Genomic DNA, 9,297 nt, shown 5'->3' on the forward strand with positions numbered 1-9,297 from the left:
ACATTGTACAAACACAGACTATTCCGTTAACACGCCGCAGTAGCATATAATTCAAGCTTTGTAAAAAGCTTTTCATTTTTCGGTTTGCCCAAGTACTAAGCCCATGTTGCGTAGATCCTTGTACTATTATGTTACTACGCGATCATTCAATATAAGCTCCACTTTCTGTATTATTATACAACCCAAAATATAAATTTATCAAATGAGGTTTTAACATCTCTTTATAACATCAACATGACCAAATATTTTGTTTATTTTTGTTATTCTTCTCTTCTCATTATTCCTTTTTCCTTCTTTCACTTCTTGCGGGCCGGGCGCACGATAGCTTTTTCCTCATCCAATTATTTCTTGCACTCAGCATTACATGATGTACACTGACATAGGAGTGTACAGGATGAGGATAGGTTTGTTCCACTCACGTACTGTGAAAATTAAAGGGCTTCAACAAATGAATATGTTCGAGTTAGTTTGCTGGCTGGCAATCCTTCTTCTTAGAGGAGGCGATGTCCATCCAAATCCTGGACCCGACAGCTCCCTTGATATGTCATCCTCTTCTTCGGGTACATCTTTCTCATCTTCAATAAATGATGCATTTGCCCATAATCTAAAAATTGTTCATTACAACGTTCAGAGCTTCCTCGCCAAGAAAGATATTCTGTATGCCGATCTCAACAATTTTGATATTATAGTGTTTACTGAAACTTGGCTTAGCTCAACAGTTGACACTGTCGACCTACTTTTCCCTTCTTATCATAAGCCGTTCAGACGGGATAGAAGAAACGATCCCCATGGAGGTATTCTAGTATACGTAATATCCGATCTCTTTGCCATTGAGCGACCTGACCTACAAAATGATGATCTAGAATGTCTATGGGTCGAACTACGTATAAAAGGAAGGCGTCTTTTATCTGGCTCTTTCTACAGACCACCAAACTCTTCTCCTTATCTATTAGAATGCATAAACGATTCGATCTCACTAGCCGTTGACACCGGTATTGAGAACATTGTTATTACAGGTGATTTTAATCTTGACATGAATAAACCACAGTGCAGGATCAAAATGGACTCCCTTCTTTTACAGTATAATCTCACACAGATTATTAAAGAACCCACTCATTTTACTGAAACCTCGAATTCCATTCTTGATCTTTTTATAGTAACATCTTCCTTAAAAGTGCTAAAAAGCGGCGTTGGAGAACCCTTTCTTAACCAGCAACTTCGATTTCATTGCCCAGTCTACTGCGTCATAAACTTCAATAGAATAGCTGGATCTAATTTTAAACGTAAAATATGGCGATATAAAGATGGGGACTACACTAATCTAAGACAACTTGTGCAGAATTTCGATTGGAACAGTTGTTGTGATAATAATATTGACATATATACTTCAAATTTCACACGTCAACTTATCAGTCTCTGCGAAGTTACAATCCCGAACAAAATAGTTACAATAAGAACAGCCGATCCTCCATGGCTACATACTAATATTCGTAAGGAAATCCGACGCCGCAAACGAGCATACAAAAAAGCCAAGGTTACCAATTTAGACCGACACTGGCACATCTTTCGCCAACAACGTAATATTGTTAACAACCTTGTCACATCAGCGAAAAAAGTGCACTTTAAAAATCTCGCTAAACTTATACGTGAAAATCAACACTCATCATCCGACTTCTGGAAAATAATAAAAAAATTCACAAATAAAAACACCACACAAAACGAGTTGCCTCCCTTAATTCATAATGGTACCATATATGAGTCACCTCTTGATAAAGCAAATATTCTTAATTCATTCTTCCAATCTCAATCTACTTTAACTACACCAAGTACGCATATGCACAACCTACATTCTCAAGAGCCAGATTGCCCCGTCTTTGAAGATCTCATTATTTCCCGTCAAGATGTCTTGGATTCCATTAAAGTTATGAAAACGAGAAAGGCATCAGGTCCAGACCAAATAAATAGTCAAGTTCTAAAGCAAATTGCATCTGAGATTGCAGGTCCACTACAAAATCTTTTCAATTTTTCTATTAGTAATGGTAGGGTCCCACGGAGCTGGAAAGAAGCAATTGTTTGTGCACTTCACAAAAAGTCTGATCCTCAGGATGTTGAAAATTACAGACCGATCTCCCTTTTAAGTGTTTTAAGTGAATGTCTCGAGAGAATTCTCCACAAATATATTTTTAATCATTTAAGGGCTATTGAATTTATAACCCCATCTCAATCAGGATTCATTCCAAAAGATTCCACTGTCAACCAATTAGTCTCTGTGTATCACTCCTTTTGTAAGGCCCTTGACGAAGGTAAAGAGGTTCGAGCCGTTTTTTGCGACATTTCGAAGGCCTTCGACAGAGTATGGCATGAAGGACTTATCCACAAGCTCCGACTTAGTGGTATCTCGGGCAATCTTCTATCTTGGTTAAAAGACTACCTACATGAGAGGACCCAGTGTGTTGTAATCTCTGGCTGCCAATCTGACCCATTACCCATAAACGCTGGTGTCCCGCAAGGGTCTATATTAGGGCCCCTCCTCTTTCTCATTTATATAAATGACATTGTACGAGATATACACTGTCCAATTCGACTATTTGCAGACGACACCACGCTATATATCATCGTCGACAACCCTGTTGATGCGGCTAATCATCTTAACACTGATCTTGCAAAAATTCATTCCTGGGCTGACAAGTGGTTGGTAACCTTCAATCCATCCAAAACCGAATCCTTAGTTATATCTAGAAAAATCAACCGCCAAATCCATCCCCCTCTCTTTTTCAACGACTGCCAAATCACTGATGTTTCGTCTCACAAGCATCTAGGCTTAACTTTTTCTGATACATGTTCTTGGCATGACCATATTGAATCAGTCAAGAAGAAAGCATGGCAAAGACTCAATGTAATGCGAACGTTCAAGTTTACGCTCGATAGAAAGTCCCTACTATCGATTTACACAACATTTATTAGACCAATTCTTGAATACGCTGATATAGTCTGGGATAACATTAATACACAAGATGAAATAGAACTTGAGAAGATTCAACAGGAAGCAGCAAGGATAATCAGCGGGGGAACACGTTTGGCATTCTTGCAAAACCTTTACAATGAAACTGCTCTCGAACCATTAAAAAATAGGAGAACAAAACATAAACTTACCCAATTCTATAAAATGTATAATTCACTAGCACCACCATACTTGTGCACACTTATCCCCTCTAGCGTAGGAGAAAGATCTGCTTATCCACTTCGTAACTCTAACAACATTCGCAGTATCCAATGCAAATCACAACTTTTTACACGATCTTTCCTACCATCAACTATAAACTTATGGAACAATTTACCGGAATCGGTGAGAACGGCTCCTTCTGTCTCTGCTTTCAAAGCAAATCTTAGCAAAGATAAGAAAATAATTCCCCAGCATTTCTACGATGGGGAGCGGACATCTAATATTCTACATGCGCGTTTACGAATGCATTGTAGCAGTTTAAATGAACATTTGTACTCAAAAAACATTGTACAAAGTCCATATTGTCAATGCGGTGCGATTGAAGACACATATCACTTTTTCTTCAATTGTCCCATTTATACAGAAGAAAGAGTTATCCTTTTTAACAATCTGTCTAGATTCTTACCCATAACTTTGCAACTTCTTCTTTTCGGTGTTGAAGACGGCTCATATGAAGTAAATTCATTAATATTCAAACATGTTCAGTCTTTCATCCGAGATAGTCATAGATTCTAACCCATTTCTATCTCAGGAACAAACCATTTTCTGCTAACGATGCCCCGTTCCCGCAACTGCTTCCTTTATTACCGCAACTTCACTTATTCTGAAACTCTACTCTTCCACTGCTATCCCTTTCCTTCTCCACTTATCAGCTCTTATACTATCTACATTACTCTGTTATACTTTTTGTATTATAAGATATATTATTTTTACATTTCTAACCAGTATGCAATTATCTATCACTGTAATATATTGTTCGTAATTTTGACATGTCTTTAAATATTTGTTATACGTTTGGTTGTTTACACCATTACAGCAGCGCTTCTAACGGACAGAAGAGAGACATAGTATAAGCCTCGAGCTTCCTTCTCAATTCTGTCCAATTGTATTTTACAGCCTTTATGTAAAGCAATACTGCAATTCTACCTGCCTAGCATATTGCTCAAATATAATATGTATGTTTGTATTGTATTGCTTATATGTACTTTCAATGAACTAAATAAATAGTGTTTAAACCAAATATTTGTTTATAATACATTCTGAGTTTTGCAGTGTTAAGTTGCAATAACCACTTAGTAACATATGTGAAGCATAACACATTTGATTGAGTTAGTTGTACATTTGCTCCTCGTCATATGATTTATTTTACAGAAATGAGAGTTTTCATGACACTTTTAAAAACACATATTTAGTGAACGAATTGGAGTGTATATAATTATATCTAATAGCAGCAAGCTTGTATAGATTGGTTACTTGAATCGGCATAACCATATTTGTTTCATGTATGTATTCTTGGCATCAGTAACATGTACAATTACCAAACGTGTACACGTTTTGACATGTAGAATCAGAAGATATTTACAGGGCCATCACTTCCCTTGTATTTATAATATTTTCTTTGTTTTAACAATTTGTGTATGCCTATGGATGTTATGTTTTGTGAATTTAAGAAAAAAAACAACAACATAAATTCCCCTCTTTAACATGTTACTTGTTGAACATTTGGTATCAGTTAAGGAATACGTGAGAGATTTCGCATGTCAACTGCGGATGTTTGTGTTTTAAGTGGATGTACATAACCCAACTCCTATCTATGGCAGTTGGTTGTTGTTGGCAGGTTTAAAAAAAGTCCTTATATTTTCGGTAATAAGGTAATGACAAGTTTTTGAGGCTCTTAAAAAAGTGAATCAATGAAAAAAGGATTGCAATCATCACTACCACTTAATTTAAAACTGTGCCTAATTAAATATTATACATGCAACCCCCGTATTCACTTATTGAGACATCATTCTATGTACCTAACCAATTAATTTATGTGACAAAGCAATCAAGTCTTTCTTTAAATTTAACCAAAATAGTGTTGGTAAATAAAAATAGTACTCGAGAATGTTGAAAAGGCACTATTGATAATAAATACGGCATTTACAAGTACATTTGTATGCATATGTGCCCACATACACTTACTATAGGCTTCAAAAAAAGCAAAGAAATTGCAACAAAATGGCTGGAAATTAGGTTTTTTTTGTCACCAAAAATAATTATAAAGTCACTTCTCATATAAGGTTTCCTGGTCTTCTCCAGATGGTATCCATGTTTTACCAACATGGTCATTCAAAACGCAAATTGGTCCACAAGAAATAGTTTTCTTGAGAAACCCTGCTGAGAGGTTATGGCAGACATGTGTAAGTTTGTATAAATCCTTTAATTATTGTAGTCTCTTGCAAATTAAAGCTGTTTTTCTCACTTAAATGCCTGAACATGGCCCATTTTGCCCGATCTTCTACTTCAGGGAGCCACATTTCGATCATTCTTTTAAGAAAATTTGTCAAGATTTTTTCTACATGTAGACCAATATCTTTGTTATCAATGTTAAAACACACTTGTTTCAAATTGGACTTCTAATGTTTTAATTGTTCCAATTTACTTCCCATATGTAAGTTCATGGTAAAATACCGAACACTGCTCCAATGGTTTTACACTACTCACAAGGTTTCGGGTTTCATGGGGCGATGTAGAAGATGATAAACATTAGAAAATTGGTGAGATTTGGTATAAGATTGCTTTTGGTAGACTTTTGATAATACGAAATGTATCCGTCATTCTTTACTGCAAAGTCTGTGAATAGTTTCATTTATAGTATCATGAGTCAGTAAATTGAATCGTTTAAATACTACCGCTTTCCATCATCGTCGTTTTACGTATGTTTTAGTTTTGAATAGACAATATGTGTTTTATCATTATACAATTGCTATTTATTTACATGCATATGGTTACTTATTATCGCCCGAGTGTCTAGTTTTAAATGAACCTGATTCTAAATGAACCTAATTCTAAATAAACCTAATTCTAAATTAACCTAATTCTAAGTGGACCTAATTTTTAATTGACCTTATTTCTACGTGTTTAAAATTTAGACGAGCAACGTACACGTGTACGTGCTATTATGCATTCTAACACGGTTGTTTATTGCAATGACTTCCGTATGTTGGGTCATTTATTAGCCGAAGCTTCTTGTTTCAAATTAACTACATTAACTGATAAGACGCCGGTGTATACCATTATTAGCTGTTCGAAAAGATTGAAGCATATTATGAAATATGTAGAATAAACGTAGATTTCAAAATCAAAGAGCGGAAATTAAGGAAATTTAGCAAACACAACGTACCATCCTTAATATAAAGGTGTTTTGCGTTGTAATGTTTAAGGCAATTAGGATCGGTTAAGTGTTTCCTACTTTAAATCTGCTCTGAACATGATATTCTGTTTTATAGTTTATATTATAAAACTTTATAAATAAGTATCCCTTAAAATATACATAAAATACACATTGGTTTCGACTATTATCAATTGTAATTAAGTCCTCATCATATAAAATATATTAAAAGTGTCAGACATTGCTGAGAAACCTGAGAACACCTACATAACTATCATCAAGAACGAATGAACAGATATTTTTTTACAAAGTTTTTAATGAATCTCTTTGTAACTGTATTGCATCTTTAAATATACAATATATATCTTTATAAATTTACAGTGAGAAATCAAATGTACTTCTTTTTTTGACATCTCCACACAAGGATCTAGTTTAAAATGACCCCACTCAAAGGTGTTGAATCATTTTGTAAATAAATGGTATCATGAATGTACCCGAGATTTAGATTTGACAACGATTGCGAAATTAAGATGTATTTTGGCCATGCAACCTGTTTATCAAATACCTGTTTATAGGACGCCCGCCCATACCGTTATCACCAAAAAGTCTACATTGCGTCTAATATAAATGTTTAAAAAATATTTAGGCACTTTAAAAGGAACACACAGTGATGTGATATAACGTTCGCTGAGAAGGACTTACAATGTTTGATAAAAAGCTATTCGGATTAGTAATTTTAAATGTACAGTGGATCGGTCAGTTATTTTATGATTCTTCTTATTATATTTATGAAAGTGAAACTTAATATTGTAATAAAAAAATGTATGTTTATGTTTTTAGGGTTCAGGTGGCCTATTCATTTACCAAATTGAACAGATTTGTGTACTTGCTGCGTTTAACGTATTCAAATCATTATTGAATATATAGAAAAGAAATGAAAGTCAAAAAACATTATCAGGAAAGCAGATCTTGTAAATACCCACTAATTGTTTATTCAATACAATAGACCATTTGTCTATACGATACAAGCCAGTACAGTAAACATAAAATAAAACTGAAAATAAAAATTAAGTAGGAACACCGCCTTTTCCAAGGAGTCTTTGCGGTTCATTTATCAGTTGGCACGGGATTTTAACCCATTTATGCCTAGTGGACTCTCCCATCCTTCTAAATTGGATCAATTTATTTCCCAAACTAGGCTGTCTAGTAAATTTATTTCTATATTTAGAATATTTCTTACAGAAATTCCTTTAAGCAAACAGCGCAGACCCTGATTAGACGCCGCATTATGCGGCGTCTCATCTGGGTCTACGCTGTTTGCATAGGTCTTTTTTTTCTAGACGCTAGGCATAAATGCGTAAATACGCTTTCGGGGTTTTAATTTTAAACAATTCGTGCAATCTACTTCTCAAAGCTTACTGTTTTTTTTAACATTTTGCTTTTTACTTGAAATATTCAGATGTTTTTAGCGTAGTAGTATCTATTTTGTTTTAATTAAACATATGTGTTGCTAAAGGGACAGTATCACCTGCATACAAAGATTAAATATACGAATAAGAAATTGTAGAAAAGGTCACCATTTTAACAATTAAATTTTAACAATGGTATGTATACCAGGTATTGATCTAATTTTCACGAATGGCAGAGTAACTTAAAACGTACCATTTCAGTAAGTTTTTCAAAGGTTGTAATTAATCACTGTGTTTATGAGCAAGAAAAAATAGGTTGATTTTTGATACATATACGGTATATCTTTTCAAATCTTTTCAAATTCGCTTTTCATCTTATACATGTTATTGTGGTTAAATCTTGTGCATACATTTGTATATAACAAGTCATGGAATTCAAATTGAAGTTTTGTTTAAATAGAGAATGCTGTTACACGTAATTGCGTTATTTTTGTTATCGCAACTTTAAAAAACAGCTTGACCTATTTTCGGTAAGTTAGATCTTATATTCATTTCAAAAAGCTTTAGCAGAGTATTATTTCTATTGCATTACTTATATTTCTGAACGTTGTTCTGTTTAGTTCACTGTGACGAGGTATGCAGAGGACTGTCCTACAAATATTGTGGAGACGGCACATACTGTTGCAATAACGACAGGAGCTGCTGGTACGAAGTGTAACTGAAAATGAGGAAAACATTCTAAAAGAATTACAACTCTTAAGTTTAAATTTTGTGACAAATTCAGGCTTGAAAACCACACAATTGTAAATTTGACAACAAAATGTATAAATGGTGTACCCCTTTGTTGTACTAAATGCTACAAAACGTATGTGATACTTGCAATGTGAACTTAGGCTTTTTATTGCTCAAAAGTTATCATAACGAAATAAACTCTATCAATACTAACACAAAAGCAAATATTAATCCCATATTATTATTGTAATTCCCAAAATGTCATACCGACATTTCAATTAATTACCAATACACACATTTTCAGAATTGTATACAGATTAAATGTACCGTAATTCACACACGACTGTCGTCAAAACTCTCTGTGTTTGAAAAGGGTAAATATTTTGGGTTATTGGTATAATATATCTATACTATGTTATTTGATATTCCACGTTAAATACCGATAGACTTTTACAAATGCGCGTGTGATGTGAGTGTGTTGCAAATATCTATCTGGATTAATAAAAAAAATAGAAACATACATGTAGCCCTGATCATAAAGCTAATTTTTTGTTTTGCGAAAACCTTTTTATATTAAGTATACATATATATATATATATATATATATATATATATATAGTTTCAGATTGGGTAAAATGGTGGGTCAAACGTCCATTTTACGGCCGTATTGTTGGGTCTTTAGTCGATTGTCGGGTCCCAAAGTCGATTATCGGGCACTTGGACCCGACAGTTGAAGACCCACTTAAAAAAAGGCTGCTTAACATACTCATGACTATTTT

At 34.2% G+C, this 9,297-nt stretch overlaps 2 protein-coding genes and 1 long non-coding RNA gene across 8 annotated transcripts in view; 2 read left to right on the top strand and 1 right to left on the bottom strand.

The window, feature by feature from the left end:
* Positions 1–9,297, top strand: part of LOC127852176 (uncharacterized) — a 173,818-nt gene that overhangs the window by 95,404 nt on the left and 69,117 nt on the right. The window lies entirely within an intron of this gene.
* LOC127852125 (fructose-bisphosphate aldolase-like) overlaps positions 1–9,297 on the top strand; it is a 124,477-nt gene that overhangs the window by 72,186 nt on the left and 42,994 nt on the right. The window lies entirely within an intron of this gene.
* LOC127851880 (heat shock 70 kDa protein 12A-like) overlaps positions 1–9,297 on the bottom strand; it is a 112,040-nt gene that overhangs the window by 29,744 nt on the left and 72,999 nt on the right. The window lies entirely within an intron of this gene.

Source organism: Dreissena polymorpha, chromosome 1 (assembly GCF_020536995.1).
Source record: "Dreissena polymorpha isolate Duluth1 chromosome 1, UMN_Dpol_1.0, whole genome shotgun sequence".
In the NCBI taxonomy this organism is placed as follows: Eukaryota; Metazoa; Mollusca; class Bivalvia; order Myida; family Dreissenidae; genus Dreissena; species Dreissena polymorpha.